This window comes from Hipposideros armiger, unplaced genomic scaffold (assembly GCF_001890085.2).
Source record: "Hipposideros armiger isolate ML-2016 unplaced genomic scaffold, ASM189008v1 scaffold_458, whole genome shotgun sequence".
In the NCBI taxonomy this organism is placed as follows: Eukaryota; Metazoa; Chordata; class Mammalia; order Chiroptera; family Hipposideridae; genus Hipposideros; species Hipposideros armiger.
Window position 1 is genome coordinate 1,411,733 of NW_017731808.1, and position 9,387 is coordinate 1,421,119.

At 60.9% G+C, this 9,387-nt stretch overlaps 1 long non-coding RNA gene across 1 annotated transcript; it reads left to right on the top strand.

Moving 5' to 3' along the window:
- Window positions 1-904: 904 nt before the first annotated feature.
- On the top strand, window positions 905-8,262 carry LOC109395205 (uncharacterized). Its single transcript, XR_002126590.1, has 4 exons — window positions 905-3,922; window positions 4,207-4,300; window positions 4,601-4,675; window positions 7,782-8,262. It is a non-coding gene; the product is annotated as an uncharacterized LOC109395205 (long non-coding RNA).
- Window positions 8,263-9,387: the final 1,125 nt, after the last annotated feature.

The window sequence follows — 9,387 nt, forward strand, 5'->3', positions numbered from 1 at the left end:
TGAGAGCCAGCCAGGGTCCCCACACAGGGCGGGGGACCGGGAAGGTCCAGACCTGTGAGCCGACGTCCTCCTCTGCAGACTGAGGTGGCCTTGAAAATCTCCCGCCTCCTCCCACCTTCGGGGCCGGGCCAGCTCATAGTCTACTACCCCAACCAGCAGGGCAAGGACAGACCCATGAGAGGACCCAGCCAGCCCTTCCTGGGCCCGGGGAGCCTGAGCCTAAGGGAAGAGGGGCTGAGTCCTGCTGAGCTCAGGCCTTCACACAGCCAGGGACATGGACGGGGGAGGGGCACAGGGAGCCCACGGGGACACACCAGACCATGATGGGGAGACAAGGGAAGGACTCCTCTGGGCCGAAGTCCCCTCACCTACAGGACAGGACGGGGGATACAAACACCACGGCCAGGAGTGGATCACAGGTAAAGCACGGAGCCCATGTAGGGCTGTAAACCTACGTGTCCTTATCAGAGAGGTGAAAGTGCTGGGTCCACCCTCATGCCAAGGTGCCAGGAAGTGGGCTCGAGGTCATTACCCCACTCCTGCCTCCTCCAACCCCCCTCAAACTGCAAAGATCACGTCTGCCACTGGGCAAAGGCCTGGTCACCAGTGCCCTGGCTACCTGTGGGCCCGGCCCCCAGCTCTGCTGAGCCTGGCCAAGGGACAGGAAACCACGGGTGGCAGGAGCCCCGAGGCCTGCTAAGTGCACCCCACATGGGGGATTTGAAACATGAGCTTTGGCCCCGGGAGGCCAGGCCCAGGGGTTCCACACCCAGACCTGCTGGGCCAGAGCCCTGTCCCTCTGCAATCCCCAGCCCCCCACCGTAGGTCAGGTACCCCCTCCCCACCCCAGGCCCAGGCCCAGGCCCCTGTCCCACTCTGACCTGCCGCGTCCTCTCTCATCCCTCAGGCCACGCCGGTCTCTCTCCTCCTCCCCCAGGGGGGCCTGGGAGCCCTTGTGGCTGAGAGCCACTCCCTAGGTGCCCAGGCCCGGGGGTGAGTGTGTGTCTGTCCACCCCCTTACCCGGAGCCCCAGGGGTGGCCCAACCACACCAAGGCTGGGGTGGGAGGCCTCCTGCCCCACACTGCCTTACAAGGAGGAGGGGGGGAACCCCCAGGCAGCCACATCCTGGTGTCTCCCCGGTGGTGAGTATCCCCACCTACTCTCCCACAGACAGCCTGGGCTCCCCCCTGCCCAGCAGGCACGACCTCCCACTGTTTCCAGGGCGTGGACGCCAAGGCCCTCCCCACCCACTGCATTGCAGGGGCTGGCAGCTTAGCACGGGTGCAACTGCTTGTGGCCAGATGCCCTCCCCACCCCCTCTCAGCCGGGTCACATCCGCCCTCCCGGGAGGCCTTGACCATCAGCCAGGCAGAAGCAGTCTCGCCTGTTCAGATTCGGAGCCTATACCCTCGAGAAGTGGGGCGCCAACCCGGCAGGTGGTCTGCAGTGGGAGAGGGGAGGCTGCCCTGCTCCAAGTCCTTCAGGCCACTGCCCTCACGTGGCTGACCAGTGGGAGACCCTCGCTCAGCCAGCCCTGCTGGCCCAGGGCAGGTCGCCGTGATGGTGTGGCATCTGGCAAGGCCCCCTTGTCATCCTGAGGTGTGGCTCTGCCCTAACTAAGTGGCTCAGAGGTCAGCTTCCAGGCCCATGTCCCTGCTGGCCAGGACAGCCTCTGGCCCTTAGTAAGCCAGGCCTTCCCACAGGTCACAGGCAGCAGAGCTGGGGGGACAGCAGAGGCGGGGAGCCTCCTGAAGTCACACACAGGGACCGGGGTGTTGGGGGGAGGTGCCCATGTGCCGCCCTGGCCCGGCCCCTGCCGAGCTTGGCCTGTGCCAGCCTCCGACCTCTGGCCTGTTTCCTGATCTGGTCCCCGCGTTGGGAGTTAGATGAGCTCATATTTAAGACGGGATAGTTCTCCCTGCTAGCCGGGTACAGTGGGCTGAATGGTGGCCCCTGAAAGGTGTCAACCCAGACCCGTGAATGTGACCTGATGCGGAACAAGGGCCTTTGCAGATCCGATGGAGGTCAGGAAGGAGGCAAGGCCGTCCTGGGTCAGCGCGGACCCCAGATCCACTGACGGGAGGGAAGCCCCAGGCACACAGGGGCAGGCCACGTGAAGATGGACGCAGAGACCTGGTGATTCGTGTACAGGCCGAGGGCTGCTGGCCTCCCCCAGACTCTAGGACAGAGACCTGGGCAGACCCTCCCCTGGAGCCCCAGATGGAACCAGCCCTGCCGACACCTTGAGTTCAGACTTCTGGCCTCCGGAACAGTGAGAGAATGAGTGTCTGGGTTTAACCCACCCAATTTGTAGCGATTTGTGGCTGCCGCCCCAGGAACACCCAGGATACACCCAGGATGCGCAGAGTTAGGGACACACTGGTGACTCGACGCAGCGCCCCATCAGCAATCCGGGTTGGGTGCGGGGGGTGGAGCGGGAAGGCCCAGATGCGCAGCCCGCAAAAGGGACGCACAGAGGGCGGGAGCAGAGCGTGGCCCCTCCATCCCCAAAGCCAGAGCTCAAACCCTGTCTGGGACGCGTCCGCCCGCCTCAAGTTTTTCAGTAACATGGCAGACAGTAATCGGGGCTTCCCTCCCCCACCTCCCGTCCTCACGGGGCATAAACACCAGTGCCCGGGGATAGGCAGCCCCCTGGCCTGAGGGTGCCAGTGGGGCAACCAGGGAAGCCCCGGACCTCGAGTTCCGGCTGTGGTGCTGGGCCCCAGGGAAGCCCGGACAATGGCACCCCGAGGCCAGTGAACCCCCGTGTGAGGAGTCTTAATGTTTCATTGGGGTATAAGGTCCCCTAACTGCTTCTGTGATGGGCCTGGGTGGGGTGGGGTCCCCGAGCACCCCTGTGACCCGAGTCTTGTAGCCTCACCGTGAACAAGGGTACAGTAAGCTGCAGAGCAAAGAGCGAGCCTCAGGAGCAAGATGTGTGAGGCCGCGGGGCCGTGTCTCCAGCCGCCACTCCACAGTGACGACGGCGCAGGGGGCCGACTTGCAGGCAGCAGGGTGTGGCTGCGGAGACAAGACCTCCCACCCCAGGGCAGAGGGCGCAGGACACCATGTGCTGGGGAGCCAGTGGTGGCAGGAGGTTACACGGGCCTTCTGCTTGGAGGAAGGAAGCACTCTGAGTAGGTAAACTGAGGCACCGCTGACACGCATGGGGCGTCGGGCTGAGGAGCAGAGGGTGTGTGCAGACAAGAGCAAATGGAGGTGGGGTTCAGGCTATCAACGGTGGTCTCTGCCAGGAGTTGGGGGTCTCTGCTGTCAGGGGGCATCCGGGAGCGTGGCTGGGCTGAGTGGCAGGAGAACACCGCAGCTTGCTTCAGCTCAGAGTGGGCTGAGGGGGGCCGCGGGACACCTTCTCAGAAGGCCTGTGCCAGGGTAAAGTGTCGCGGCCCTGAGGTGACGCACCCTTGCTTCTGGCCGGAGTAGGAAGGGTCAGTGTGGAGGGCAGGGCTGGGAGGGTCACAGAAGGAGAAATACAAGCAGCGGGTTCCACGGCTCCACTCGGACGGGGCTCTGTCCACCCGGGGATGCTCGGCCCACAGCTGGGCCTCCACAGAGCACCAAGGAAAAGATACCATGAAACAAGTGTGGTTTCCACGCTCCTCTAGCAGCTGTGTTTTTCACTCGGGTGCTCTGAGGATCCTTTCATCTCAGTGAAATTGCAGGTTTGTCATGGTGGCCGGTGTCCCTGCCAAGTCCCTCAGCTGGCGTCCTCCCGTGAACACAGGGTGCAAGTCACCGCTCCTGGGAGCGTCCCGAGCCCCCTGGGGGCAGACAACTGGCTCCAGCTCCCTGCTCCCGGCCTGACCCTGGATGCTGACATCATGGAAACTGCTTCCAGAAACCCGTTGCCTGAACTGCCCAGCTCACAGAGAGACACGGCTCAGCTTAGCAGGCAGCACACAGGTAACTGTGCAGAGCCTCTCCCCCGAGACCCCCTGGGCCGGTAGGGCCAGTGCCCCAGAGCTGTGACGTCATTGTGGCTTCATGTGGCTGCCAGGCGCCCAGCGAGAAGGCCCCTCCTGGCCAGCTCAGCACTGACGCAAATCAAAAGCTTCCAGCTCCCCAAGCAGCTGCCACCCGCTCAGCCGCTGAGCCAGTGGCCCTGCGGGCCACAGGGAGAGGGGTGGGGGCAGCAGCGGGCTCCAGTGTGGGGCCTGGCATTTGAGATAATCAGCTGTTCTTTAAAGGGCGGCCAGCGTGGTGTGTGGGGCTCCTTGGAGGTCAAGTACAGCCAGCCATTCTCGCAGTTCCTGGCAAGTCAGCCGCCTTGTGGAGCCCCAGGTTTGTCTACCAGGCCATGGCCTGCCTCATCTCCCCACCCAGAGGGTGCCTGAGGCCCTTCGTCCTGCTCATGGCTATTTACTGGAGTGGCACTGGATGCATGGAGGAGATCAGGCCAGGCGGACCCCCTAGGGCGGGAGGGGCAGGGGGCAGGGCAGCCGCTGTGTGCTATCCTGCAGGGTCGGGCTCTGTTTCCTCTGGGTCTCCTTACACCCTGGGCTTGAACAGCAGCCATCCAGAGTGGCTGCAGCTGGGCCTCCCTTGGCCTCCAATGGGCTGATGGAGTCTCACCTTTCACAGATCCTCACAGATTGGAGCGGCTCACAGACACGTGGCACACATCATGTGCTGGTCGGAGGAAGGCGGGGCAGCTGGGTACGGTGGTCATGAGGACCGGGAGTGCTCTCCCAGGCACCTCCAGACAGGAGCCATCTCGGGAACCAGGACTGCCCTGGAAAAGGCCACCCCGGCCCCCATAGGCACACCCTGCCAGCCTGCCAGTGTTCTGTTCTTCCTGAAACACATGTGCACACATACACATGCATGCACACATAACTCACATGCACACAAGTGCATAGACACAGCACACATGCACACGTGTATGTGCGTGCACACAAACTTCATGCGCACATGAATGCATAGGTGTACAAATACACTCACATGTGCATGCACACGTGTGTACACACATGCACACATAGCTTATGTGCACACAAATGCATATGTGTGCAAACACACAGCACACGTGCACACATGTACACGCATGCACACATGGCTCATGTGCACACAAATGCACATGTGCAAACACATACACACACGGTGGGTTCAGCTGCTCTCCATTTGCAGATCAACACTTGCTGTAATCGACAGGGCACTTTTCAGGATTTTGACCACTTCCTGCACAACGCAAGGACCCTCCTCTCCTCTCTTTCTGCCCCGCCCCCATCACCACCACAACATACACACACACTGCACAGTCAAGACCACGACCCCCTGCCTAGGGCTCAATGAATGCAGGAGAGCAAGATGTCCAGGGCCTGAGAAGGGCCACCTGAGAGGGTGACAGTGAGACAGTCACTCAGGGTCAGTTGGCAGGTTCAGGCAGGTGGAACAGGACAGGAGCTGAGGACAATGACGCCTAGGCAACTGTGGGCCCTTTTCCGTTCGGATGGTCGAGGTGCAGGCCCAGAGCTGAGGGGGACACTGGTGGAAACACCCCGGACAGCGGATGGCAGTGGGAGTTAGGAAAGAGGACAAGCAGACAGACACACCGAGGGCAGGTGGGCCTCGTGGGAGACCCCATACTGGCTGGTGTTTCTCTGAGTATAGGTGGAGGCCCCTGGACTGGAACTCCTGCCAGCCCTGTGTCCTCAGGCCACCAGAGCAGAGTCCCCAGGTGGGGCCAGCCTGGCCTCACTGCACAGCAACCCACCTGGGCAGCGGGCACCTGGGGCTCCTTAGAGAGGGGCTGTTCTCGGCAGGCGCAGCGTCCACTCCCTCCCCCCTTCTGCATCCCCTTTTTGCTCTCTGGGTTGAAGCTGGCTTTTGCTTTGTTTTGTTTTGATAACCTAAACAATTGGCAGAGGCTACATCAGCCCATGGCAGTCGGCCAGTGGTCACGCCATCCACGTGGCTGGGCTGGTGGCCGACATGTGCAAGTGGGGTCGGGGCTGAGTGGGGGAAAGAGTGTTGCAAAGTCATCCAGAGGTATAAGGACCCCCTCCCTTCCACCCCGAGAATAGTTTTCCAGACAGGAAAGGCCGTCGGGAGGCACTGAGCAACCCCATGCCCCCTCTCTGCAGGCAGGGACCCGGCCGCCCGCCCGTGCGCCCCCTGACAGAGGGGGGCTGTTTCTCCTGTTCCTTCTAGCTGAGCAAGGCCCCGCGCTGCCAACAGTTTCTGTTTTCCTGCCCACTCCCTGTCGAACCTCCGTGGCAGAGCCCAGAGTCAGTATTCCCACATGTTCCAACCTGCCCTTTCGTTTATAAGACGTAAATATTTGCTCTTCCATTAAGAAAATAATCAGAAGTTATCCTTTAAGTGCAGTGTACACACTGGTGCCCTTCAAAAGCAAACGCTGTTCTTTCTAAATGGTGGAAGGAAAAGTCTGGCTGGGTGGCTCCGGGGAGGGAAACCACCCCCGCCCTCTGCCTCCACCTGTCTGAACGCTCTGGAAGCCAGGGCACCTGGGGAAGGGAGGACTGCAGGAGCCCCTGGCCTAGGCTGCGGTGGGAGAATGTGGTCCCCCTATCTCCTCCGATGGGCAGGCGGTCACCCGTCCTTGCCCTGGAGTGGAGTGGGGATGGGGCTGGAGGACAGCGGAGTGGGTGGCCCGGGGAATGTCCTAGGTGGAACTGCGAGGGACAGAGAGTGAGCAGTCACTGCCGCGGGGCCCTTGGGAGGCTGTTTGTCCAAGGCCATGCTGAAGAACACTCCATCCGTGAAACCAAACCCCGAGGCAGACGGTTTCAGAAGGGGGGGGCACATTGGTCCCCATCTGCTCCTGATGCAGGGCCTCTGTTAGTGTCTGCTTCCTGGCCTGCTGTGGGTGGGGTTCCCCCGCCAGGAACAACGGTGACACTTGGCTCTGTCCTCGACGCTCTGACGTCTGCACTCTGCACTCTGGGCCAAGACAGAAACTGAGTGAACATTCCTGAGATGGGATCTCCTTGTCCCACGGTCCAGTGGCTCCCAGACCACATGGAGGGGTTGGACGGCTTTCTCCTCTCCGGGTCACGTCTCCCTCCCCTCAGGGACTGGCAGCAGCATTGCCCCTTCTGTCTGTTTTTGGTGGGACCTTACAACAGACACGCAGGAGGAGCAAGACAAGGGCCTCTGGTGGTCCGAGCCTGGACGTTCCCGCGGGCATTGAAGGTCATCTCCTGATTCCCCCACCCCCACCATCTCCCACCAGGAGCCCACGGCATCGCCAGCCCAGCCTCTATGGCTGGGACCGCAATCCTACCAGTCCCCCCAACTGGGCAGGGCCAGCCCCACACCAACAAAACACATGACCCCAGATACCCCAGTCTTCTCTCAGTGTCCCCAGTGCACAAGTGACTCGTCAGAGAAGCAGACTTCCTGTCCCCACACTTGGGCACCAAGCTGCTCACATTCCCACCAGCGGAACCCTCAGGGGGTGAGGCCTGTCTTCTCTCTGTATGAAGAACACAGGAGGGTTTCGCTCCTTTTGGACTCCTTGCTGTTGGGGACTGACTTAGGGAAGACGCTGACGGGAAGCACACAGGGTCGGCAGACTCCTTCCGAGTCCTCAGGCGCCAGCCTCTGCCCTGGCCCCATGAGGCTGAAGGCCTGCTAAGCTGGTGGCTGACCTGGCACAGGCAGGGAGGGGGCCACAGGGCCAAAGAAGCCCAGGGCCCAGTGGGAAGAGACCTCAAACACCAAGTCACAAGACCCTTTGGGTGGGGGGCAGGATGTAATGTCTGCTTTTTAAAAGTCATGTACCAATTTTCTTGCATTTTAGAAAAAATGCAGAGCCTCAAAACCATGATTGAGGGACTTTATTGCTTATAGCCAAGACAGACTCATTGGCCGTTCAGTCTCCAGCTGACAGAATGAAAGGGACTGAGCACGTCCCGGACCTGGCTGAAACCTTGCTGAGGAGGGTGAAGGCGGGAGCGTCGACCTCTCCCAGGGCCTGCGCGGTTTCTGGAGAGGGGCCCGGGGGTAACTGTTTCAGGCTCCACGGCCACACGGCCTGTGCTGCAGCCACTCGCTCTGCCATTGTATCTCACATCTACCACAGACGACACATAAATGAGCGGTCGTGGCCGTGTGTCAATAAAACTTTACTTATGGACCCTGAAATGTGAATTTTACATAATTTCCACATGTCATATCTTCTTTTTCCAGCCAGTTAAAAATGTTCAAACCAGGGCCGGCCGAGTGGCGCAATGGTTAAGAACTGGCTTGGGACGCCAGAGGGCCCCGGTTCAGATCCCACATATGAGGGCCAGTGACACTGCCCTCCACAGCTAAGATGCTGAACAACAGCTCAACCTGGAGCTGGGCTGCTGTGAGTCGCCAGCGATGGCGTAGGCTGCAGCCCCTGCTGCAGTGGGTTGCCATGGGCTACCGTGTGTAGCCAGCAGCCAGCGTGAGCGGCCAGCAGCTGCCATGAGTGGCCGTGCAGAAGCCGGCGACTGATCTGCCTCGCCCGGGAAGAGTGCAATGATGGTGCCAACTTGGGCCAGTGAAGCAACATCCTCCACAACTAGACTGAAGAACAAAATGACAGCAACTTGTCTGTTCCCCTTCCCCCAATTCCCCAGCACTGTTCCCATCCCCGCAATTCCCCAATAAAAATCTTAAAAAAAAAACCACAAAAAACGTTCAAACCGTTCTCAGACAGTGGGTCAGACAGAAACAGACCAGATTTGGGCCATCGTTGGCCACTCTGATCCTATTTATAGGTGAGGTGACAGACCCAGAGGCGGGAAAGGACTTGCTGAAACGCACGGGGCATGTGGCCGCAGAGCCTGGATTGGGGCTGATTGCTGTCAGCCCCGTGTGTCAGCCCCATTTAACAGCCCCTGACCCCAGCAGCATCCTGTCCCTTTGGGGGCGCAGGCATAGCCCGACCCTGAGTGGTTCTGGGAGCTGCCAATCTCAGAACCCAGTCCACGTGGACTCCAGGGTCTTGTGTACAACCCGCCCCAGGGCTAATAGGACTGGCCCAGGAGTGGACGCCCAGGAGCACGGCCAGGATCAGCCCTGGATGTGGGAAGAAGGGGGTGTCGTTCCCTTTGTTCCCCTGGGGTCTCTAAGATGGACCACCACACAGGCCTTAGGGTGCTGTGGCAGGACCTCCCTCCCCAGGCCCCTGAAGGAGTCCCGTCTGCAGGAGGAGAGACAGCGGCTCCACCCGGAGAGGAGTAGGGGGCGCGGAGCAGGGAGGTGGTGAGACCGCCTGCCCAGGGCTCCCAACAAACTTCCTTTGTTATGTTACCTTGAGTGGGGACTTTGTTTTCTGCAGCCTCCCAAATCCTTGAGCTGCGCTCCTGCTGCCTGGAGGAGGACCACACGGAGGACATGGTGGCCACGGCTCGCTGTAAAGCAGCTCCGTGTAG